This window comes from Lineus longissimus, chromosome 8, assembly GCF_910592395.1.
Source record: "Lineus longissimus chromosome 8, tnLinLong1.2, whole genome shotgun sequence".
In the NCBI taxonomy this organism is placed as follows: Eukaryota; Metazoa; Nemertea; class Pilidiophora; order Heteronemertea; family Lineidae; genus Lineus; species Lineus longissimus.
The window spans coordinates 5,496,720-5,522,702 of NC_088315.1; the positions used below are offsets into that span (position 1 = coordinate 5,496,720).

Below are 25,983 nucleotides of genomic sequence, written 5' to 3' on the forward strand. Positions count from 1 at the left end.
ATCTCGGGAACAATGTGACTAATTACGCTTATTACTACGAGAATGAATTGATACATGTATGTGTATTTAGCCTTACGAGAAACCAGTACGAGAGGATTCTGAAGAAACGTAGGTGCAACTAAGAGTATGTTGTGTATACATGCACGACGTATTTCATTGTGGAAATAATTGTAAAGCAGGCTCACGATGATTTACTAATCTATCAAATGAGCCAAATTTCATTAGCTGCTGTGGAGTTTGCTCTTCACGAGGAATCATCATCATCATCATATCCCGCAGCCATGCGGCCATTAGGGCGACCCTGTTTTATCGACGATTCGGGACCATATGGTTCTGTCTTCCGCGAGGCGGATCAGGTCACTGGTCTTCCTTCCGGTCCAGTCCTTCACATCGTCCATCCAAATTCTCTTTGGTCGGCCGCGTCGTCGGTTCCCCTCTACTGTGCCCTGCAGGATGGTATTGGCTAGCGTTCCCTTGTCTCTGGTGACGTGGCCGAACCACCTCAGCTTTCTCTTCTTGGCAATGGTTGGGAGGCTATCATGGCGCCCGATGTACTGGATGACCAGCTCTCTTACTCTCTTACACGAGGAATGGCCGAATCAAAATACAAGACACATGATGTGTTCATCTATGTTATAGACCTTGATATATGTACTTTTCACAACATTATTTCCTCCCGATAGACGTCCTGGGTCAGATGGTGTTGTATTCCTGGTACAATCGATATCCACATCTAAATGTAACATTTGAATTCGATTAAACCTGCCTTATTCCAATATTTTGTTTCATCAGATTTTTAAATTGCCTGGAGGCTCTCTAGTTAATCCGATTAGCAGCGGTATTGGGGCATGATGAGGCCAATCAATACTGATTGTACAGCAATCGATCGTCAGGGGCAGGTTCAAAAATTCGAAGCTGCCTGTTGGAACTCCATATCAGCCATACCGATCATCAAGTGAACATAAAATAGGCCAAGATGATCCATGTAGAAAGTGCTGACGATTTCACCACTTGATTGTACAGGCCATAGTTCAGAGGTGACCGTGACGCTCCCTCAAGATGCTAATGAACATGCCGATTGAAAAGCTTTCTATACACACAGAGCTTCCCGTACACAAAGGTTGCCACACACACATTTAGTATATATATATACATGTAGCCGTTTATTTCGTACTACTAAAAAGTACATGAAATTCGTGGTGCATATACAAAGGTAGTGCACGGTGCAGGAAAAACAAATACACAAGAAATAACCCATTCTACCTACCACTAATCACACTCTACACGTTACAAATTACATGTTGACCACAATGCTTCCCTTGCACTTCACATCCTGAGGAAATCAAAGGTTATCGTTTGCTTATCCTGCCCTGATTTCCTCAGTATGTGCATTACAAGACCTAACTCGCATACCAACTGCAAAACCTTCCATGCACTGCACAAACTAGTCTGCATGCTGACGGCACGCTGTCATACGCTGCACTGTGTAAACATGCTAACTGACCCGCTGTACTCCCGACAGTCTAATTTGCATAAAGACCAAAAACCCACTGTGGCCGGACGATAAGCTGCGTATTGTATTCCTGCCAGTAATTGCGACGAAACGCCACACGGCAGGTATTGTGCACTAAAGGGTTCAATGATTGTGTTACAAGCATGTTGACGAATGGGGGAAAAATAACAATTAATTTCAGCATTCTTTATGCATCAACTTCGCTGTACTATAATTAAGTAGGTATTAGATGAGTCGGTTTACAGAGGATGAATTAGCCATCTTTATTGAATTAGGAAGTAATTCGGAGCGAATGACAATAGCTTATCTTATGTATTATAAGTGTAGTAATCCACTTTTAGTGCATTTTCTTACAGTTCTTGTGTATAAATATAAGACATGCTGCAGCTTCTCTCGAAATGAGGCAAGTCTATTTGGTGAAACTTCATAATTTTCTTCATTTCAGACACACCGAATTCACAATTCGAGGAGAAATATATTGTATTGAAATACTTGAAGTACTTTTATGCTGTCTTTGGGTCATTCTCCCTAGTATGTTATCGTATAAACGAACTTAAAAAAGGTTGTAGGGCGTTTTCGCAAGGGATACACTCTCATTCAGAACTGTGTCATTTCAATATTATTTCCATGTACACATACAAGACTATTGGAAAACCCAGGTGGGGCATAGCAAGGGAATAACAAGCCACCCACATTCTATTTTATAACGGAAAAGCTGAAGGCAATGAGAGAGAACATGACAAATCACCGGGAACCTCTACGTATTGGACATGGCATGGATTTAGGTCACGACTTGGTCATGTTGTCTTTAACTATATCGGGTGGCGCACAATAGAAAGGTCCCCTAGCGAAGTTTCGGATCTGACAGACGAATCCAGCTATATCATTCAAATTTCGGTATGTCTATTAGAGGTGCCGAGAAAGATAATCATACATGTATATTGTAGCCTATATTCATCTCAGTAACAGCTGTCAGATAGAATATAACCACGCCAAGCCCTCAAACCCAATACAACACTCTTAAAAAGTACACGTAGTATGATAAGTATAATTATCATCATTACTATCAATAACATTTTTTATCTTGAAAACCTCTGAACCCGAACTTTACAGACTCAAATACACACTGATTTCAGACTGCAACGAAGATCTCACCAAAACTGAATATAACTCATGGAGGCGAATAGGTGCATTTTCCACCTAAAAACAAATAATTCGATAGTATCTAATTAAAGAGTGCATATAGCATTTACTTTTTAATAACAATCTCTTTTCTCTTAAATAAAAGGGTGCACAGGGATAAAAGCCACCGGTAACCAAGGAACAGGAATGCCCAAGATTTGTATCCTGCCGGCTACAACTGCTGGTGGAACAAAATAAACTGTTTTAGCACAAAAAGCTTATATACGTTTAGTCAACATTCAGCAGAACCTTGCTGCATACACGCCAAAGGCACCATGGCTCTTGAGTGGCTCAAGATGTTCTGCTACGAATCGATCATGTGGCCTCGAATCCGATCGTTTCAAACGCCGATGATTATACATCAATGTAAGTGAAGCAAATCGTATGATTGGTTACAATTAGAGTCTGAACATTTCATGTTTGAACGAACTAATCATATCTTTAAGTATTTTGCTTTACATTTGCTTGTTTTACGGCTGAACGATGGTGTACACTGACGTGCCCACAGATCACTGGTTTCCGATTAAATGAAGAAACGGTTTCAAACCGACCGTGAACTACGCTGGTTTGGAGTCTATGGCAAAGTCGAGCCGCCTCGATGACTGCCATATCCGCTAGCTCTGTGTAAGATCACGTGATTGTAACGAGATGGCCGATATTCCCTCTTCACTGACTCAACAAGCATGGAACTTAGTACGTGTTGGAAGTTCTTTGCATCAACTTTCTAAAAAGATTGACAAAAAGTCTTTTGAACCACAAAAGACAACCCTTGCTCCATTGGCACAACATCTAGTAGAAATCTTCATCTGTGTCTCTTTTGTCATCGTTTTGTATCATACTAATCCCTGGAACATTTAGATATTAAAACACTTTCCAGCCGATAGCATGCTTTTAACAGTTGATTATACTAGGTCTCTTTTGAGGGATGCATTAGTGACATAGAAACCAGTATTTCGAGAGGCAACAGTCGTGTTAAACTGTTTCCCATGTTCCCTCTTCCGCCTCTTTGGGGTGGTGTCGAATATTGTGCCATTTGGTAGTGATATGCAAACATAACGCCGCCGGAACAGGTCATCTGATACAGCTGCGTTGCCAAGCCAGTTTCGTGAATGAATCTGATGATGACAAAAGTAATTCGCTGTTCGCTTATTATAACTTGGAGAAGCCACGGTGATTTTAACAGGGGGTTGATTATAGCTAATTGTCCAGCAGAAGCGATTTGATATCCGTTTGACTAGTGATCGACCATGACCATGCAACACTACAGGCTGTCATGGTCAGCTGTATAGTTTATCTAAAGTTCTACTGTTGACATGGTGAACTCCAACTGTTTCGTCATTGCAGAGGGGTAGGGGGCTGATTAAAATTGGGAGCAGTCGGCCACAATTGATGGTTTTTGATGAGTGTAATCGACCATGGCCTGTGCACCACAGGGTCCCTTAAGGCTATTTTAAGACAATTTCATATACAACTCATGAAATATGACCAATAAGTACGATTGAGCCCAAAGAGCGTCAACATTTCTCACCAAAAATGAAAATTTCAGGTTAAATGCCGTAATTGCGGGCATCAGACATATCCAAACGATTGGTTCGTTGGTATGTAGGAGGAAACCTACATGTACAATGGTTTAACTGTCGCCCTCCTTATCACATGAGGAAGGAACACACCAGGGATCTATTCCATGACCCGTCAGAGGCGACATGCCCTGATCTTGATTTCGAACATCAGTCTTCTGACTGCTCCACTTTGATAGTCTATTGATGTATTGGTCAGCTTATGTTAGTTGACATATGTCAACTAAAAAATATAAATCCCTAAGATAACGAACTTTTACTGTCAAACTACCAATGGATAAAAGTTAACATATTGTATGGTTTCCCTGTAAACATATTTTTTAAGCCCATTTTCTTTTTCGTTCAACGAATGATTTTTTAGAGTCTAAAAGCCATTAATCTAATCTGATTACACATAAAAAGTTCAACAATCCTTTGAAGATTTTTCTTGAGATTGCTTTGTGGCATGGGTCATTAGGCTAAATGTCTTAGCAAACCCGATATTTCAAGAAAAAATCAAAGAGCGAAAGTTTTAAAAGGCCCTGATATAGAGTCACCGCGATCCTTGAGGCTGCTTAACATGAAGATTGAAAAAATTGGCTGATAAACCAGTTAAATGAACCTAGAGTGGCTTTACCCTTAACATTCAATATATATTTCATTTCTTCAAAGTTACAATTTCTTCATTGGATTGAATACCACGAAACAGGTTATAGCATGGTTCTGTTTATATAGGTAATTCTGCGTGGGCAGCCTGGCCGGCAAAAAATGAACTGACCAGAGAGGACCAAGACACCAAGATCTCGCCGAGAGGAAAGGAGGCTGAACTAAGGCTAGCGTCAAATTAGCAGCTAGATGGCAAAAACAATTAATGGTGGGCTCATATACCTCTCCGGGGAAAAAGCTTTTCTAACATTTTTATAATTACTAGTTCTCTGTCTGAAACATTCCACACAACCTCCGCCTGTAACAATGAATATTTCATACTACTGGTTCATTGATGAATGGTACCGGCTCATTCAAGTGACAAATCGAATTCAAGGCAATGTATGTTAGACTAAGACCATGAACGGCAGTAAAAGTTCGTTACAGACTCTATTCGGGTGATAAATGCTTGGTGAAGGATTGCTATCCGAGGTTTATAAATCGGTTTGGTACAGTTTCTTGTCACACGGTTAAGCTTCTTATTCAATATTTACTTCGCAAGCCAGGAAAAGTTCCACTGCATCAATTAAAGGCCGACTTTGTTTGTGTACAATGTTGAGATGGGCGGCTGTGAATTAGGCATAAACACGGCTGAAGGGCAGCAAATATATACTCTAACAGGATGAAACTTGCACAATGGCTTCAATAGTTCCGGAGAATCGAATGTAAGATAATGAAGAATCAGCTGTAAAATAACATCGGAACGCATTTTCGAGCTCTCAAAACTTCGCCATCGTTGATCTAATTCATACCGCAAACTAAAGCTGTTTCAAAGATTTTCGTAAAATGTTCCGGGTGGGAATCACTTCGTCCATCCATTAAAAGCAGTGGGTACACGAACAAGATGTTGAATGCATTCTGAAAGCAGTTTCTAGCCAAGAATCCTAAGAAAAGGATTGAACAAAATCCGCCATCCTTGATCTATATCCAATGTTACGCAAAGCAAAGCAGCTTTATTTTCTTTTCATAAAAGCCAATGCATTACTATAATCTTCCTTTTTTATGTGTCTGCTATCGTATGCAACCGCTATAAGGGAAAGCCTTGCGGATAATGCTACACAGAAGCAGCGAATAGACTTCTAGATATAACTGAGAGAACAGATCGCTATCCACGTCCTCTTGGGCTGCTGTGTAAAATGTACAGTGGCCGATTTTTTTTAAAGTTTTGTTTTTCTTACATTTTAGAAATCGTTTTTGTGTGCAAATGTGTTCGTGTACATTCACGTCTTGGCGTATTGTATTGATTACAGCATTTTCCGCTCTGTACCGGTCCAAAAAATCGTGGACATTTACTATTAAAATTTAACGAAGTCCTGCAGATCTGCAGATTTTGCAGTAGAGTTGACGACATAATATGTTTTTAACCTTCTCGAAAATAGGCAATTTCTGCAAATTATCACTCAAAATCGGACGCCAAATCAAAAACATAGTGTTTTCTTTGGCGAACAAAATGTTAAGATTCCGAAAACGATAAACACTGAGATTTAAAGATGAAATTGAAACAGATGTCAAGAGAATAAACAGCGTGTTGGTTTATTATCGTTCATCTAAAAAGCTTTTACCCCGTTTGCTTGCATACCCCTCCTTGCCTGAAATGGCCAAGTGCTGCACATAATATGAGCTTCGGGGTTTCAAAAGAACGTTTTCTTGATAAGGATTGGATATTAAGGGGCTTTGAGACTGTTGTGCAGCCTATTAACACGCTGTTATACAAGAACTTACATTTCATTGCCTGAAGCATTCTGCACTGGTAAGATTTTGCAGGGCGTGGGTGATCATCATATCAAAAATTCGTAAGATGGAAAGGACGGCATATTTCCTATATTTCCCCCCTCACATGTTTTTCTTAAAGAAGTAGCGATTAGATTTCCCGAGAGCCTGTCAGTGGTTTGCAAGAACAACCATACTGTCTCGTCAACCAACACAAAGAGCGAGATACGTCTGTAGCTTCATCTGCGATGGTGACATTATATCGAGGAAATGTTCGTCATTGTTTACCATATTGAAACTGTTTTGGGGATGATGATATTGAATTCTATTGCTAAAGATAGAATACAATAAACCCATTTCTCATAGTTCTTTCAATGGGTAACACGAGGCCTATTACTTAATCTTAGACGTATAAACGTACTCATTGTTCCAACCTGGGTAACAAAACATCCATATGGCCGAAAAAGATAAGGCGAGCGCATGCATGAATACATTTCCGATAGTGCTCCAGTGTTCCCAAGATATAACATAATTCGCGTAATTTGATGGGAAGTTTTCCGTGAAAATCATCACAAACCAGCTGACCTGATTCGTGACTATGGAAATCACCAACAGTCCCCTGTGACTTGGCAAAGACCTTACAGACCAAACATTTTTCCAAGCAAAGAGTAAACTTCCTAATCTCGAGATCATTAGAAAAACTACCGAGAATTTTATCTGCTGACGTAAATTCTCGTTTTCTCGGGGACAGAATCGATGTTGTCTTCACACAACAAAAACACAAATAATCAAAATAAAAACAAACCCAAATCTCGGATAGGAAACAATCTGGGAACCGCATCAGATATCAATTTCTCGATTCCTCATATTTTGCCAACCCGTGCCCCGAAACTGAACATGTTTAGCTAAGATGAAAACTCGGTTTCAACTACCCTGTCCAGTGGCTGCCGTACAGTTCACATCACTTTGCACCAACAGAAATTCACACTTGACATGGACGAACCCTTTGGTGGTGCGTGTCTTGCATTCGACGGAATGTCTCTATCATCTGCAGCATTGAGTAACTTCAGGAATGCCAATTCCAGTGCAATTGTTCACTTGCTAGAGGAGCTGTTTTATTCGAAAGGCTAGTGTGCCACAAACCAATGCATGTCTAGTTTTTGGGGTAGAATTTCCAGGTCGTGTCATTAGGTTTTTCTAATCTACCCACTGTCAGAGGAGATCGTTAAAAGGCCATGTTCGGGAAGTTCTCAGCATCGAGTTGTCGAAACATCTCATTGTGTTTTAGCCGATTCCGATGTCGGTGAGGGGATATTTTTGTCACCAACCAACTGACATGCAACACAATGTCTATTCTTTACACTCCTCAGTTCCTTCCAGTTCTCGCGGAGTGTTTTGTTTCCTATTGTCTCTATAGAGGTTCCGCAGATTCCCAAACGGGCCAAATAAAAATTGGTCAGGTAACACCATCTCGTTGACATGTTTAAGAAAGGCCAACTTATCATGATATGGAAGAAAGAAATTACATTTTCCGTTCTCTAATTTCGCGGCGTCATTATTTCGGTGGATAAGTAAAGCACAATGGCGTGGAAAGGTGTGCACTTTATTTTGCCAAAGGATTAAAGTCACGTGTTGTCTTTCTTGCAAAAGTCATTAAAATTTGGAAAAGAATATACATTTCTTGGGTATATAAGCTGGCGCTTTATAGTAATACCGAGACTGTTAAGAAGACAAATCTCGCTTTCGCTATTATGCTATACATTTCTCACCTGTAACCTTTGTGGCAGTGTGAAATCTTTAATCAGCTGTGAAATCTTCATCAAATAATTGTGAATTTCACTTTCAGACGAACATTTTGACGAAATCAGAGAGGCATATAGGATGATTGAAGAGATATAGCGAGCACTGATAAATGATTTGGAAAGCGACACGGATAATATTTTCGTGATGTTGACAATTTTAATCCTGACCGACACACACCGATATACGTTAGATATAATGAAGCTTGACACTCCTTCAACTTTAATTTCTGGTGTGCAATGCTGAATCCTTCTAATTCGTACTTTACCGAATTACGAATTGCGCATTGATTTATTCTACCGAAGAGATTTCCAAATTAAAGTATACAAATTGAGAGATCAACAGGCCATACAAAGACGATATCGAGGAGACTGATATAAATCTCACTGGGTCGGAACGTCCGAAGGAAAAACCGTTTTTCCCTTTTTAAGCATGAAACAACCAAATGTCTGTCTGAAGTCTGACACTTGCTATTATCACGACGTTCCACCGGGAAAAACACTTTTCCTGGATCAGATAAAGTACGTCGTGCCCTAAGACAAAGTCATCGAGCCATGTTAAATATACCACTAATGGACAACGGTGACGACCGGGCGAGTGTCCCAAACACACTGATCCCTGACCAGAGGTCTTCCTACAATGCTTTATCCGGAGTGCTGCTGTATTAACGAGCTTCTAGATCCCCCAGGTCGCCATTTTACTTCGTTCCATGACAGACTGAGGATATATCCTGGCCACTGGGCCACTTTCATGTTGATATTCTGAGGGCAGTTCGATCCGGAAGACACACCTGGCCTAGCTATATCAAAAGATTAGCGACTTCTAAGTATGACTTGGGCAGAGTTTGAGCCAGAGTAATGTATCGGAAGTTGACTCATCTTTCTCGTGAAGCTGGAGGCTGTTGTGGTAATATCTGTCTAGGTATTGTTTTTATCATCGCCTGGGGAACCAACACGGATATTTGGTTTTCAGCCCCATTAGCCTGTGGTCGATCTTTCACCCCCGAGAGTCTTGGGGCACGCTCAAGAACAATCTAAAGATTGACTCCGATTTGACTAAAATCAGTCGTATCAAGTCTTAAAATGCCTCACGCGTCTCGCTAACAAACGGCACAATATTTCTAGGATAAGCTCTGCCCGCCTTTGCAGAGGCAACTGCTTGACAATGGCATTTGTGACCACTTTAGCCAGACACATTAGTATTTTCCCGATATATTTCGTCTAGATTCACGTCGCCCATGGCGATATCAGCATTGATTTAATGGAGGCATTAGCAAGTGAGGTAGAAACAGCTATTGTTTGAAAGATCAGCGCCTGACCCCCCATTTGTCTCAAACATACATTGCCAAACCTATAAAGTAAGCGAATATCGAACCTTCCTCCCTTTGCAATTCCCTGGGTGGTCAGCCACTCTCCCGTTGCAGCCCTTGCTTTTATAAAAATGGTAGTAATGAACTCCACGACAAACCTTTCCATATTATAAAAAACAAAATACTTTTGTTCGAGTTCGATACCGACCGCATTTGCGTGATATCATTTTCACGCTGAGGTCACAATTCTTTTTTGTTTATAGCAAACTTGTGAATGTCAAGTCGACGCCATTAGTACGTAGTAATGGAATGCCGTTTCTTTTTGCCAAAAAGCAACTCACAAATTACCATTAGGTGTTTTATCAGCAAACCCATTGACTGATCGGTGACAAATCTACCTCATTAGAACATAAAAAATAACACGTTTGTTGAATATATCACCATGTTTTTTTATTAGCCCCTACGTGTAGCTCACACGAACAACGGCTGTCTTACGGCACAGCGAAACACTGTCAAGTGACAAATGAGCTTATTGGCTTGTCTCAACAAGGTTAGCATGTCAGGGATAATAAAAAAGGCAGAGTGCTCGCCCGTTTGCAAAGCTTGTGTGCTGGTCAACGGTGCAAATGAAATTATTGCAAAAAGATCGTAGAAGATAGAATCTTATTTTGGAAAGCAATTTGTACATATCGGCAAAATCATCGTTTGATGCGACAAGTAACCTACATCCGGTGGTTTGAAATTACTCATAGGCAAATTGAATCATTTAACACTACATAGCAGCGGCAATTGTTGTTTTTTTCATTCCACTATAACAATTGCAGAGCCATTTGCCTAGTCAGTCCTGACCAATGGTTCTAAAAACACCCCAAATGCGCTTTACGACAACCGTGAAGCGGTTGATGATTTTACGACACTTCCCGAGGGTTAGAAAAGCATGTCTCATTATCACGACACTCACACGCAACGGGGAGATAAAGTAGTAATATTGATGGTTTCAGACACTCTATTGACATTGTCATGATGAGACGTGCTGATGGATACCCACGCATCACTTCATTATACCTCTGAATAGTTTTTACAACTGTTCTGATAGTAAAGGCCACAATTATTGGCAGGTGTTGTCGCTCAATGGCGTACCAGATCGGTGTAATAATGTGGCTCGTAATCGGATCGGTTCCAAGATGGCTATTATGATGATGGTGATATTTGATGACTTATCTCCTTAGTTCTCAAGAAAAAGAAACCGCCTAACATTCAAAAATATCCTTTTCTCTGATGTTTGCATACGGATCGGCTACCTTATGCTTTTTTCCGTTGGATCGAAAAGTCAGCCTTTAGTCAGCCTCCGTGACCAACGCACGACATAATATGATTCCTTTTTTTTTATAGAAAATGGCGCTGAACAAGCAGTTTGCTTAGTTAACTTTCGAGAGCGTCTTTTTATAACGCTCTTTCTGATCGATCAGCTCATCAAGGATTTAATTTTAATATTCGTTGGTTGATCGACTCTTTGCTTGGCAAACATGCACACTCCTGGGAGGTTTGTGAGCCTGTGACATCAATTCCTTGAACAAAACCATTCGTTCAACATCACAAATCATGACCGAAATCGATTTTAGACTGTCAAGTTATATAATTAGGGCGCAGACTACTCGAAAAATAAAAAAATCCAATTGTATTGCCGGCACATACGGAAATCACTACACGGTAAATTAATTTCTGAGACCTGTGCATCCTCAAGGATTGTTTGTATTAGGATTGGTCGATATCAGGATGGACATCTGCACAGAAACATGTACAGCCGATGTTCAGAATTTGCCTGTATATACGATGGTTCCTTTTCTGTTTTTAATAGAAGGTGGCCTTCTGGTTTGTAAGGCGGCACACCGGTATAACATTTGTCAGTGTTTCCATATTTCAGTGTTTTCCTTATTGTTCCCTTTCACCGAATGGGGCGGGGCGACCACTAACCGAACAACAATGAAGGGAAAGACGCTGACCGATGCATTACGTGGACGTGTTCTCGTATATTCCGTCCACCGGCTTACTGCACTACTTTAAACATTTTAAATTTCTTGGATGACACTGGTGAAGTGGATGACGAAAATAAGTTAATTCCACCACAATGTTGAAGGATCACGTAACGCAGATGAGATCGCCAGCAACTGGACGCTTCCTTTCAACGCATAACAGGTTCTTGTTCCGTTAACTCCTAAAGACGATGGGATAAGTATTAGAATAACTGCTTTTTTTGTTTACCGATCTCTAACGTGCTGCCTTGCAAAGTCAGTCATCGGGTTACCGGTATCAATGCATCTTGACCAGATCGCGGTTCATCGTGTTGCGTACACGTATCACTAGACTGAAACTCAACATCGTTGTGACATGCTTTGTAACAGAAAAGAGTAACTGGAACTTTAAAAGTTTCATCTGACAGATTTCTCCACCTTACATAAATCATAAGTCTATCGATTCCTAAATTAGCCTGTTTGCACAGATCAGAATGAAAATAACCTCAAACCTAAAATCCCCTAAAATCCATGAACCTCAATAATTCAGCGTTTTTATTATTTATAGCCCAGGCACTAATTGGTTTTAATTTCATTAAATGATCCATCTTCTATTGATCTTTACACTGCTAAGTGTTGGGGATGAAATATAATCACCAGTCGTTCCTGGGTTTGCATTGTCCATATCAGAGTCTGAAAGACTCTTTACATTTACAGTATTTGCATTTATCTCCGGGTGTTTGTTTGGAAGAGATGACACTACCATTTCAATATGAACGAGGTTTGAGGAAACCAGCTTTAAATTGAGTTCCAAATATGGTTCCCCGATGAATCTATGTATCAAACTTAGTAATGTTTTTAAGTAGTTGCATACTAAAATACAAATGACATCCTACACTACATGTTTAACAATGACAAATTTGTAATTTGCATTTAAAAAAAACATATTCATTGTTCTTTGCTTTGTTAAAAGGATTTTAAAAGCCTTCTTAAAGGTGACTGGCACATAGCGAAGGACATAAAAAACGCATTACCAAACTTAAAAGGTAAATTTCCCATATTAAGTTGAATCGAATTTCACGACAAAGAAAAATAAGAAAACAGTTCTAACCTTTGGTCAATTAAGGCTTTTTCCACTTTTCATAACTTTTTTTCGCGAAAAAACCCTTCTATACTGCCACCGGCTTATCATCAAAGCTGGTTTACACCTTTGCATCCTTTCATAGACTACGCACAATTAAACCCGGAATGAGATGCGCCTACATAGAAGACTGTGATAATCACACTTTCGGATCGACTTTCAATTAACAAAGATATATTAATACCAAATTTAATGGACTATATCCCAAGAAGGCAAGCGGAAAAATCTACCTCAAAGCACAGGAAGAAATACGCTGTTCGCTTCCCAATAGCTTCGAGGAATGTATTAATTCTTTTGTATCATTATCAGATTATAACATTAGAAGATTAGTAACATTTTACAGTAAATAAGAACAAAGAATTGTTGACGACCATAGGGACTAACTTCATGATACTTTGTAAAAGGTGGATTAAATGGTGAATAGGGGCATAAACCCAAAGACAGGTTCATAATTGTAGCCCAGAAAGGTACTAAATAAAAATTCGCGCATTTTGACTTTGTTTCAGTCACATAATCGCGGAGCACAGTTAAAACAAAAGAATCACCACTTTGTAGTCTGAAACGTAGGTGAAATGATTAGATAACAACTGCATCTGCGATGTCTTACAAACTAGATAGTTGTTGTACTCATCGGGTAATATTGTCTTGAATTACCTAAACCATTGTCCTAACCACGAGCCTTGTGTTCACGATGTACTTCCATTGGTTATTGGTTATTTCTCTCATAGATATGAATGATACGAAAAGACGTATCTTTAGGTCTGAAATAAAGAAATACATAAATATATATGTTTTTTGTTATTAGGATGAACATGTATTGCACAAATGAATACGTCAATGATATTTAGAAGACAACTTACCGAAACCACTTACTTATACAATAAACAAGGTACGTACCTAAAATTAGAAATATAAAAGGATATTTGATGAGATTACTCGAGTTAAAGTCATATCACGGTTACCTGAGCAAAATTATCAGGAAACAGGACGTAGATAAACACTCTGTGTAAACCAAAAGCCCAATCATACATTCAGTTCAGTATGTGATATGTGGTGAACAAGTATATACTCTTGTAGTGAAGCCAATGTTAATGGCAATCATTTTATTTGATCGTATATACAGGGTTGACAATATCCTCTTAACCAACCGTCGCTTCGACTTGGGCTCCAAAAGGTAGAACAGAAGTTTCATCAGGATGGAGGTGAGGACAACTGTTCTAAAAAAAAGTGCTAGGTAGGGCAGAAAAGTTATTTACAGAGAACAAATCCAAAGGGAACACGGTTGCGGAAGAGGAAAATGTCCAAAATAGTCAGGTGAGGGAAGCATTACATGCAAAAGGTTCTTTAAGTGGCCTCAATATCCTTTCTTATCCGGTATACGAAAACAAGTTCAAATAACAAAGAGTTGCTGTTGAAGAAACATTGCATAAAACCGATATTTTCTCCATATTATTACCATTGCCAATTTTCTGCTGCCACGATGTGAACTTTTGTTTATATCGGGGATATGATATCGCATTTTTGCATCGGTTTGTTGTGAGCTGATACAATTTTCTATTTGATGGAGTTTTGTTTCTATTTCCATCGCATTGCTTTATTAAGTAACAAAAATGTGATTTTTTCCAGAGCTCGCATATTCCTTTTTTCATTGACGTGCGTGTTCTCATAGTTAACGGAGAGCTTGCATCAACATGTACATAATATTTAATTCTACATCGAATATATACATGGTCACGTGATTTAAATGATATATCACGTTTAATTCAAAATCGATGGGCTTCGTGAGGTCGACATATTGTATGATACATTTCGAACTCTGCTTGAGATAACGATTTTACCCGTCTTAGGATACGCCATTCAGAATTCAAAAGGGCTAGTTCAGTTTGGCCGCGGACCTAGCACCTGGATGCCTGAGCCAAGCCCGAAATATAGGTTGACGTTTTCCCTTGAGCATCGCAATGGAAAATACATTTATGTCAAAGTCTTTCGTATTGGTTCTTCATTGGTTCAAACAGAATGGCCACAGCATTGTCATCGTTTTAGCTTTTTTGGTATAGCCAAACGGTTTTCGGTATAACCCACAGAATGAAAAATATTTCGATAATAGTGTCGCTTTGTGGTGAAGAATTCTGTGATACGGTGTATTTTTATATAAGAATCGGTGATCTAGATGTTAGTGTGGGCTGATAGATTTCCCTGTTTGAGGACAGTTCTTGTTCTCATCTGTTATAGGGAGGTGTAATATGAGTGATGACAGCCCGATAAGAACAAACCATTTCCGCAACCCATCTTTGAGAGAACTTCATAATAAAGGTGTCTCGTATGAATCGCCAGTGTGATTGTCCGTACTAAATTGGTTCCTATGAATCATGATGGCATTTTTTTCACAACTTGTTTGATTTTACTTTTTCTGCCTTTAATGGAAGGTAGAATATTGATAATTTAGATCACAAGAGTTTCTTTCTTGGTGTTCTGATGCTTTGCGATGAATTGAATAGCCTTAAGGTTCCAAGTTATCGGGACACATGATCCTTTCAGTACAAATCCAAAACTGAAAAAACAATTAACTCGTCCGTTTTACTTCCAGCCATACTGCATTGCGCAGTTACACAGTCTTAATCTAACATGAAGAGAGTGATTGGTAGGCGAGGTGTTTTCCAAATGAGGCGTATGCCAAGTACCATTGTCTGGCCTCAAATCACCCAATATGTGGTAAGCTGAAAGTGCTGTCGCTCGGGCGAGGTCAGTAAAAGTACACGTGAGCTATACGGTGTGTATCAACATCATCCCTTATTGACAGAATCGAGCCGCACATTTCCTGTCTCGTTATTCGGATTACGTTGACCAATTACTCGACAGGATCCTTCCAGACAAGACATATCTGGACACCAGGAAGTCATTTAAGAATAACCTCTTATCGGATTTTGGTCAAGATACACGAGGATTCGTTCTTGGTGCGGCGTTTCGATTTGATTACGCAGGTGATAGCTTTGAGCATAAACGTACATGGAAGCGTCCACAAAAGAACATATTGAGGAAACTATCCCCACTTCACTATCTGCATGGATGAATCAACACACCAGTCGTCTCAATAAGATGTTAATTGGAGCCAGTCTGCACCTCAAGCGGTGACCATTGGACATGAAAACGGTGACTCGGGCGAAATGATCATCGGTTCTTTATATCCTTATAAATCAGAAAAGATTCATTCTTGGTATTCATGTATGGATCGGAAAGAGGTCACGGCACAGTATCATTGATCGAACCAACTTTCTAATCATTGGTCGAACGAACAATTTTTCGCAATTGTTGATGGATTAAACCACCCTGTTGCGGTTAAATCAGTAAGAAAAGTCGAACTTCTCTTGTCATCAAACTGATCTATTGAAAGTATTGCACAGACTGAATCCACCATTAGCCTTTTCGATCACCCGTTTGAAGAGTTAAACTCCTACGTCCACATGTTGGTCTTCGTTTGTAGAATTGATGATCTCAGGGGTTTATTCTTACGTCAGGCTTAGTGGTCATACGTATATTACAAATATCTGATTGTCTGAAAAGTGATGGTTTCCTCCCAAAAGGACGCATTCAATAAAGTTTATTGAGTTGAAATTAATCTGGTTAAGCGTTCGAAGATCTATTTGATTAAAATATGATTGATGATGCAACTGTCACTGATAACTAGTCTTTATTGATTAATCTTCCGCAAGGTTAATTGTTTTGGGAAGCATTCAGATCGGCTGAATTGATTTGAAGTGTAAGTGTATGTCAAATTGAATGATTGAAAACATGTTGGATTGAATCTACACTGCTGTTGGATTTTGCTTGAATCGTCAGAAAATGCAGCAGTTTCTCTTTCGACACTGAGGATGAGGTTTGACCCTAAAGCTCGCTCACAAACTTCTTTTGTTTGGCTGAATATCGCCTGAAGCGCCCCAGCTGAAAGGTAAATACCAAAAGTCTGAAGCTTGCTCTCAGTAACGTGGGCGACCAGAGGAACTAAGGAGGTGGTGTCTAAATTGGCAAATGGCAGAACTGTAACTTTCTTAGCCTTAGGCATGGCAAGAAGCATTGCTTTCCTTTGAATGATAACCTTGTCGTGCACAAGACTGTGCCATTCGGTAGTATCACTAATATTCCGCAAATGAGTTTAACCAATGTCAAAGTCTTGGGTGTCTAGATGGGACAGCTGCCCCCAAGCCAAATATTTTCGTTGTTCATATTACTTAGAGAAACTGATGACTGCACAAACATAGGCTACTGCTTTATCAGAGTAAGTCGATCACAAAGCTGCCCTCACTGCTTGATGAAATATTGGTGTAGTACGGCGTGAAATGAGGGTGCATTGCTTTGGGAAATAAGTATATGGTGGGTGCGGTGCGTGAAATATGAGCAGTGCGGCGTGAAAAATGGGTGCGCGTGATCGCGACGTGAAATGTAGGTACAGTCCGGCGTAAAATACATGTAAGAATGCATTGCTTCGGGAAATGTGGATGTGGTGTGGCGTTTAATACAGGTGGGTTGCGGCATGAAATGTGGGTGCAGTGCGGCTTGAAATATGGGTGAAGTGCGGTCTCAAATCACCACTGAAAGCGATTTTGCTTGAATCGCCCAGGAATGCGTAATCTCACAACTAACTCTTTGTTTATATGTGCAGTTAGGCGTAAAATAACAACATATAATCCGTGATGCGTGCGTTCTCGCAATTACACTCATAAGTGGAAACCTACCCTAAAATGTATTGTCCACATGCGCAGCAGAATTATGTTATGTTCGTTATGCTACGCTGCAACGAGTGCACCCAAGCGAACCTTTTGTTGCACTCATTAACAAAACTAATAGAATAATGATTGTATATGATACAAGTTTCTTACGCAAGGATTAATGCCATGTCTTCAGTTCAGTAATAATTAGACATACATCGGTGTACTCTTCAGAGGACTTGAAAATAGGACAGTTCGTCACATTTCTGATGTAGAGATACTCATTAGTTTACCGGTGTAAATATCTATAATTTCAAAGGGTTTTGTTTGGAGATATCATGTTTGTGTTACCATGGTTATTAAGGATTATCTCATTTGTGTAGGAGATAATACTGAATGACTTTCTAAACAATCGCATCATATCTGGTTAACATTCAGCAACATCCGATCGGCGTGCTTGTTCAAACTTTTGTGTGGGGATTGATAACGCACATTCTATGTATGGGCTGTAAAGAGCGGAAAACGTCATTATTAAATCGCTCATACACATCCCAAATTATGTGTCTTATTGATATTATCACTTCCACATGGGATTTTTTTCTTTGGTTATTGATTACAAGTTTACATGTATATTTAGATAAAAATAGAATAAGTAAAACGTTACATGCATACAGCTCGCAAGTTATATTTCACAATCTGCGCATGAATTTCGTGATAGAATAGCGGCACATAGTATGCACACAGTCAGTTTATTCTGTATACTCTCCTTGTTATATCTGCTTAGCAAGTGAGCTCTCGCCCTGCTCTCGTGGTAATCATAAGAAAATACGGCATCATCACCAGGAACAATTCTAGCCCTCTTGGGAACGCTGGAGTAGTCACTAAATACGCCAACGACAATGAGAATTATCGACTGTCTTGTTGAGTAAATCTATCCAGTCTATTGGTTTAAGTAACTACATCAGTTCATCCAGTCAGGGTAACAATACTTCACTAAAGACACTTAACCCCTTTTACGGTGCTAATAGTGGACGGATTCATCTTCTGTACGGCGACAAGTTGATCCACCTCTTCGTTTTTGTGATTTGAATATTTCTGAAAAGAATTAAATCATATAGGCCTACACCTTTCCAGAAATGGGGCGCTGAGTGTCCGAAATAGTGATGTCATAAGGGGGAAACTAGGCCATATGGTGGAGGGACAAAGGAGATAGTCATGGTTGACCAACACACTTGAATGCCTTTAATGACGGACAAGGGGGAAAAAGTTAGTTCCAATATAAGCCACCAATTTCGGGAAGCATGTGTAAGGATCACCTGGCCAAGCATTATATACGAATGAACCAATCGGGCCACTCAAAATTTGAAAGCTGCTGCTGTCGAGGAATCAACTGACCTTGTAAAAGTGAAACTAGAGTATGTATTCGAGTTGATAAAGTTATGGCTGTAGGTGCAAGATTGAATAACAGTACATTATGAATGGTACCTTTCATATCTACAGAGTTATAATTGCTCGTTCCAATTTCAGGTGCTTCTCAACATTAACGAAGGAAGCCTCAGGAAGTAGGCCTCAACTGCCGAATAGAAATCGAATTTCATTTGCATTCTTTATACATAGAATTTCTTGAAGAACTGAGAACCTGTGAATGCACTGTCTATGTACTGATATGTCGACATACCCGACATTGAAACCAGAATGCAATATCGAAATCTAAATTGAGGACCCATCGGAGGTAGTCTCAAGTGACAGTATCTTCGACTCTCGTAAGCAATCGGGAATGACTGCACCATACTCCCTTAAGTAGTCATTAAGAGAGAGAAAGGACAATGGGAAACAAATCGAGCTCGTCTTTACTCACTATCCACGTGTTGGTATAATGAACTTCAACTGGAGGTTGTGCACTGAGCATTGGTCGTCTAAATAAATATAATGCACTACGACGACTCGGTGTCACCGAGCAGTCCAGTATATGGATAGGAATGAGGTCAATTTTCATTAGTAAATCTATAAATACACATGCATCCAACAGGTTTTTTGAGATGTCCCGGGTGTACATTTACTGTTGATTTCGTCAACGACGTGTAACCTTATAACCTATTTGTCACCCATGTACAAGCGTCACAGGTTATCAACATGTTCCTGCAAATAGTAATACACCATCCTCCCACCTTGATAAAGCTGAGAGTTTATTAAATTTTCCAAGCATCCGACTGAGGATTAGGATCGTGGTTCATAAGTACGACCAGAACGCAGGTACTCAACATCTTGAGGGAATAACGAAAGTTCCATGCTGAGAATACATTAGTTACTTGGAGTTTGAATCCGTTGTTGCCTCCACGGAAGTTTCAACCCACATTTGTTATGAACCGTGTCCGGAATTATTTGTTTCTTATTCGACAACGGGATTACTTTGACGTTATATGGTCAGGATAATGTCACAACGTTCCGATAAGATATCCACACCATATATACTACTGCTGCCCTGCAAGTGTTAGTTATAGATAGTTCAATAATTTTACAGTGATTATTTTGATGGATATCTTTTAAAATTAATTCTTAAAGGTGTCTGTTTGGCCAGTGGGGCAAGCGGTTCTAATAGGATCGCGTTCCGTTTTGTTTTTTTTAACTCGTATTTGTTTAATGATGTTTTCAAGTAATTTCAATGTCTTAGTTACCGGCAGCCTTGAGCGAATCCTACATTATACTGATAACCGCCAGAAGTGTCAATTACGAAATGTTCTGTTAATGGTAGGTTATAATGATAATTAGCAAGATAGCCACAAGTAAAATTTGCGATTGTTTTTATCCCTTATAAGGAATGTCAATATATAGTTTCTAAACTGCTACATGTCGAAAAGTAGCTGCCTTTTGGCAGATCATTAATTGAATTAGACTTCAGTTATCAGCATATCCTGTATTTAGCTTTGACAATTAACTATCTTCGAACCTTTGGCCTCCTCAATAATGTCATTGAGAAACACGTTGAGGATATTTTCAGACAAATTTGATATAAAAATCACTATAAAAATCAGTTGCAAACTCCTTCTTTTATGAAAAAATCGTTGTGCCTATTTGATGGCAAGGATGAATATTCCACATCGACTAATTACTTCGAGTAAAGGAGGAATCTATACTTTCAAGGCTCCAGTTCCGCGTAAGATACATGTATCGCGATGCTGCTTCGAGTTTGACCATCACCGTGCCTGGGGACAGAATATACCCATCAATCACATCAACGGAGATTTCTAGTCCCGCAAAACGTTCATAGTCACGCATTACGACAATCATTTGCAGTATTTCGTTCCTGATTGCAGTTATTTGAGAATCATTTACGGCACATTAGGTTTTTCTTTATGGCCAGGACTTTCATAACTTGTCACCTGTTACATTTGTATCTCACATGATTAATGATGTTTGCTTTTAATTGTAGCGATTTCTTGTTGATGCCATTAATGCAAGGTTTAAGTGGTCGGGAAAAGCTTTGCTGTCACTTCGTGAATTTGAAAGTAGGTAGGCGGCGCAGGCGGATATTGAGGTGCTTCAAGAAAGGAGGTATCTCATTGGAGTTATCTATTGTGCTTGGATTTCTTAAAGGTAAAAATGTAATTTTTATCGAGTTTGCGATGAGAAGAACGGGAAGTGGGTACCAAATGGGAATAAGAATTCTCAGTATTGGAAGTCAACTATTGTATTCATATACATTTACGAAATATGCATGTTCTAGTATATCGATAACCAATTGCCATGTCTTGCTTGAACGTGTTGGCATTCTCTGCCTCTTACCTAAGAATGGAGCTGTCTTAATCCTTTAACCGATAAACAGGAAAAAAAAAACAGTCTTCATTTTATCACCAATATCGTTATATTAGGGCTTGTTCTCAAGAACGAATTAAACGGGAAGTTCACAAAAACAGTAACAGCCTGTACACCATCGCTATTTTGATAACGCAGTATCAGTAATAGTAATAATTAATATGAGGATGCTGTATTCTTGCAATGTTTATTGATGATCAACCCGTATTTTTTTCAGGAGAGGACATGAACATTCTCTTCTGAATGAGCAGCCTGCAGCTAGGTTAAACTGAATTTCTGTTAGAAATACATTTCTCTCAAGGCAATCATGATGACTTTTTAGGAGCATTGTTTCCTGGTTGGATTTGAACCAAAATACCACGTTGCTTTTGTTTTGATACCTGAAATATTAATCAAAATATGTTAGTTTAAAATAGTCGTATGGTGTGCCGAGCTTCTATTGGGTAGAAGTTGAAATTGAAATACGAGAAAAAACGTTCTTTCAGGCTTTGATTCAAATACAAAAAACACTTCAGTGAACATTTCAAAAAAAGAGTCCCTGATTTTTAACTTAAAAGTTTGAGTTAGTTCACCATGTACAATTGAATGAATGTGAAATCCAATAAAAAGTATAAAAAATCTATAGGTTGCAAGAATCGATGGTGTATTCCTGTTTCGCCTATTCCTGTTCCGCCTATTCCTGTTTCGCCTATTCCTGTTTCGCCTATTCAAATGTATTGCTAACCTCCCCACAGACGTAGGAATATGAATCGTCCCTTACTATAGTGTTAAAGGCTATCATTAAGAATAAAGTCTGAAATAATGGATTTAGCGACATGTCAATTATTTCAGTATTATTCGGAATAACTTTGGAAAATTATACATAGCTTACATCGGCTTATGTTTTAGCTTATTTTAAAAGGCAAGAAATAAAATAGTAAGAAAATTTTACCCTTTCATCAGATTTGAGAAAGGTTTCTTAGGCCTGCATTTTATATTGTGGATTCTCTTTCTTTTGTCTTAGTCAGTAACTGGCTTCGTAATAGAAAGAATACCTATAGCTACATTGTTCTTTACTATGACATGGGTTTTACAGCTGATTTTGATTAAATAATTATGAGAATGTACAGTATTATGTATTTTTATCAAAAAGTCATGAATTCCTGTTTTTATAAAATAAGCGACTGCTTTACTCTACTTAATCTATTAGTTTTTACTGTGTGTCAGTATGGTCATATGGTCAAATAAGTCCCGGACTGTCCCCGCTTTCAAGGTGACTCTTTCAAAACGGTCATGGCATGGTTTGTTAACAAAGTTGATGGCATTTGATTAGTCAAATTGTCATCACATCGTTAACATCATCCAATTGTCCCCTCACGTTTTCCCCATAAAATGGACATGCATCCCTAAGGTTCCCCCTGGGAGAGTCGATTTATTGTAGGGGTACTGGAAAGTAGGCGAAACAGGAATAGGCGAAACAGGAATAGGCGAAACAGGAATTTTGTAGGCGAAACAGGAATAGGCGAAACAGGAATAGGCGAAACAGGCATAAACCATTTCGATATAGCCGAAATATTATGTCACTTTATTCAGAATCACTTAATACTGCAGGCAATAATCAATCATGTCGATAAGAGTTTGAAGTTGCATGGACTGTATTTGCGTTGGCGTTCTGTAATGAAAGTGTTTTGTAATGAAAGTTTTTTTCATAATGACTTTATGTCAAAGAGTTGACCTTAAATTCGGATCGAGTCCACCTTTCAGTTTTGGCTATCACTTAAACCAATGTGGCTCACACATCCGTACGAATTGTAGTGAAATATATATCCATTTCCGTACCAGACACGATGTCGGTATAGGATAGGTGAGGTCAGGAATCGATGATGATTATCCACAAGGCAGATAGTAACAATTACGGTACGTTCTACTCGCATACTGGATAATCAAATTTTGTCTCACCATGCCAAGTAGTAAATCAAATGCCCAGTTCCGTTTGATAAATAAACGGTCGGTTTTGTCAGATAGTAGAGAAGGTGATTGGATTTGTTATTATTAGTTTTTACCAAATAGCTGAATTAATCAAAACAGGCAATAGCGCTTGCCCTGCTTATTCCTACACTGCGCTCTGATAGATACTTGACGGTGATAGAGCTGCGAATATTGTACGTGGGCACTGATGAACAGCTCACATGTTGCGTAGAATTGTGTTTTTGTAAAAGGAATGATAATAGCTTCCTGGAGTTTTTCAGCTTACAACGCGAATGGTCATTTTGCCCCATTGGACTTCTATCTTTTCTCTAAATGGTGGGTTTGATCAAAGTATGGTCGCTGCAAAAATCTTTTCAATATTGTAAATTTTGTGCCTCATATTCTTTGCTCCAGCGTTGTAACAAACGCGTCAAAAGTAACTCCAGGCGCACCGTTTTTCTCAAACAAAATTTTTATAATTCGATTGAGGTGATGGCCAATCAAAAGTTGTTTGGGGGGTTTCACACTCTGACATAAGCGATGCGCGTTCCCCATGTGAGGTAGAGTCCTTCAGCGATGACTAAGAAAATGTTTCTTTACCGATGGTCTTGTATGTCTGAAAACAATCTAGTAATCGGACACACGCCTTGGAAACAGTTTTTTGCAGGTTTTGTTTGGTACCTGATCATCCTCCCGCTCCTTAGAGACAGAAAGGAGATTCTCTCTGCAGATTTTTATGATGTACACATGACTTTTACTTATGTCTGGTCGAGCCTGAGGAATTGAGATAAGTTGATATGGCGCAAGATATCAAAAGCTCTTGTTTGTCATTCATAACAAAACCGATTATAATTGGTATTTTTATGACATAAAGCTTTTGTTTTTAAACAAAATTGTTAGTTTTTAAATCCATCTTGTGCGTTGTGGAAATAGTTCTCAGGAACCCGATTGCTCTTTTACGTAGTCTCATCCTTGTAAAAGTTAAGACAAACAGGAGTTTTTTCAACAATGTTGAGCTTCAAATGTGTTTCGAGCCGATTTATTTTTTAGTCACTAAGGGATATGGCTTCCTGAGGACTATATCATGTCCTATCCCATGCCTCCAACAGGCACCTTCCTTAGCCATACTACAGTTGCTGAAACGTTTGAAATCATTGTTAATTTTGTTGATGACCTTGACGAAGGAGCGTAGATCTAAACGACTGCCACGTGTTCGACCATACCTGAAGCTGTACGAGGAAGTGTCTAGTCCGGATCAGTCGTTCCAAAAACAGTTTTGACGTTGTCCAGAGGACCTTTGATATCTCAATGCAGTAGTTTTCTGCAATTAAAATACTCCATAGATTGCCAGATTGACTGGAGTGACGTAGCAGTACAGTCACACAAAATAGCTGCTGAATGAAAAGATCACCAGATTATTGTCAAAATAATCCCAGTGATATTCCTATGAGAGACTGTTTATCAAAATAGGTCAGGAAGCTTTCAATCAACTCAACGTTAAACCTCTAAACACTCATTACACGATCAAAGGAACAGATTCATTGTCAAAGGCAGTATGGCGGACGAATTTGTTATGAAATCAAAAATTGTTGTTGAACTGAAGCTGTTTACCTGACATCAGTGTTAGTTCAAATAAACCATTTTTGAGGACTCAACAATACAAAAACGCCCTTACAGAAGTGTAGAATGGGAAAAGCATACTTATTTTGACAGTACATCGACCCCAAGTAAGATCAACAAGGTGAAGTAAAAAATATAATGTCTTTCGAGAACGAGCGGGCTCGAATGAAAGCAACCAAAAATACACACATGACCTTTATTGTTATTATCAAATGTCATCAAAAAGTTCGTTAAAATCCGTTCAAATCAAATAGCATTTCCAGACAAACGATTTTAAACTTTGAAATGAGAAACTCATTGTTTTCAGAACCCACAATTGCTATGATTATTTATTGACCTTCGATGCCACTGAATGGTTTTTTGTAAGGGACCACACACTCCGTTACCGAAGCGATCAGAATAGAGGACTTCTCTACCATTCCATTGTATCTCTGAGGTAGCAGCCTTTGATATAAGAATATATAAATGATATTTGTTAAACTTAACAAAGATATAAAGATATGTCATGACCAGAAGCTTTAATGTTAACCATTAAACACAAAGGCAATGAAACTTAAGTTGTTTTTCAGCTTCAGGGTTTCTAAAGACCTGTCGTGACACCATTCTTTGAAGCGTCATTTGAAGTTGTTCTGTAAATGTTATCCCTCTTTACCAACACAAAGACTGTCTAGAGAAGAAGATACTATTCCCATTTATCATAACCTACAATTTTAAGTTCTAACAACAGTTGTTTTAGGGATACGACCTATCAATTAGAATAAAGTGCTTTTAGTATAAAATTACAACTTCTTATACTTGATCAACAAGGTTATTTCAATTTTTTTTGGAGACCGCTAGCTGTGGTGAGTTTAATGTTTGTGTAGTCCAGCATCAACGTCCGAGATGCTTATAAATTGCTACTAAGAACATGATAGTGGCATATAGTATAGAGTCAAAATAAAATGTCTGACCTGTCTTACTCTATTGCTTTCA

General features: G+C 39.0%; 1 protein-coding gene across 2 annotated transcripts in view; it reads right to left on the reverse strand.

Annotated features, from left to right (window-relative positions):
• The window catches only part of LOC135492104 (buccalin-like), an 83,845-nt gene that overhangs the window by 36,215 nt on the left and 21,647 nt on the right, over positions 1-25,983 (reverse strand). Inside the window, exon 2 of one of the 2 annotated variants that reach the window (XM_064778286.1) lies at positions 13,789-13,825. The exons of the other annotated variant lie outside the window; for it this stretch is intronic. The gene's annotated coding sequence lies outside the window, so the exon portion shown is untranslated. The remainder of the gene's footprint in view (positions 1-13,788; positions 13,826-25,983) is intronic. 2 annotated transcript variants of the gene reach the window in all.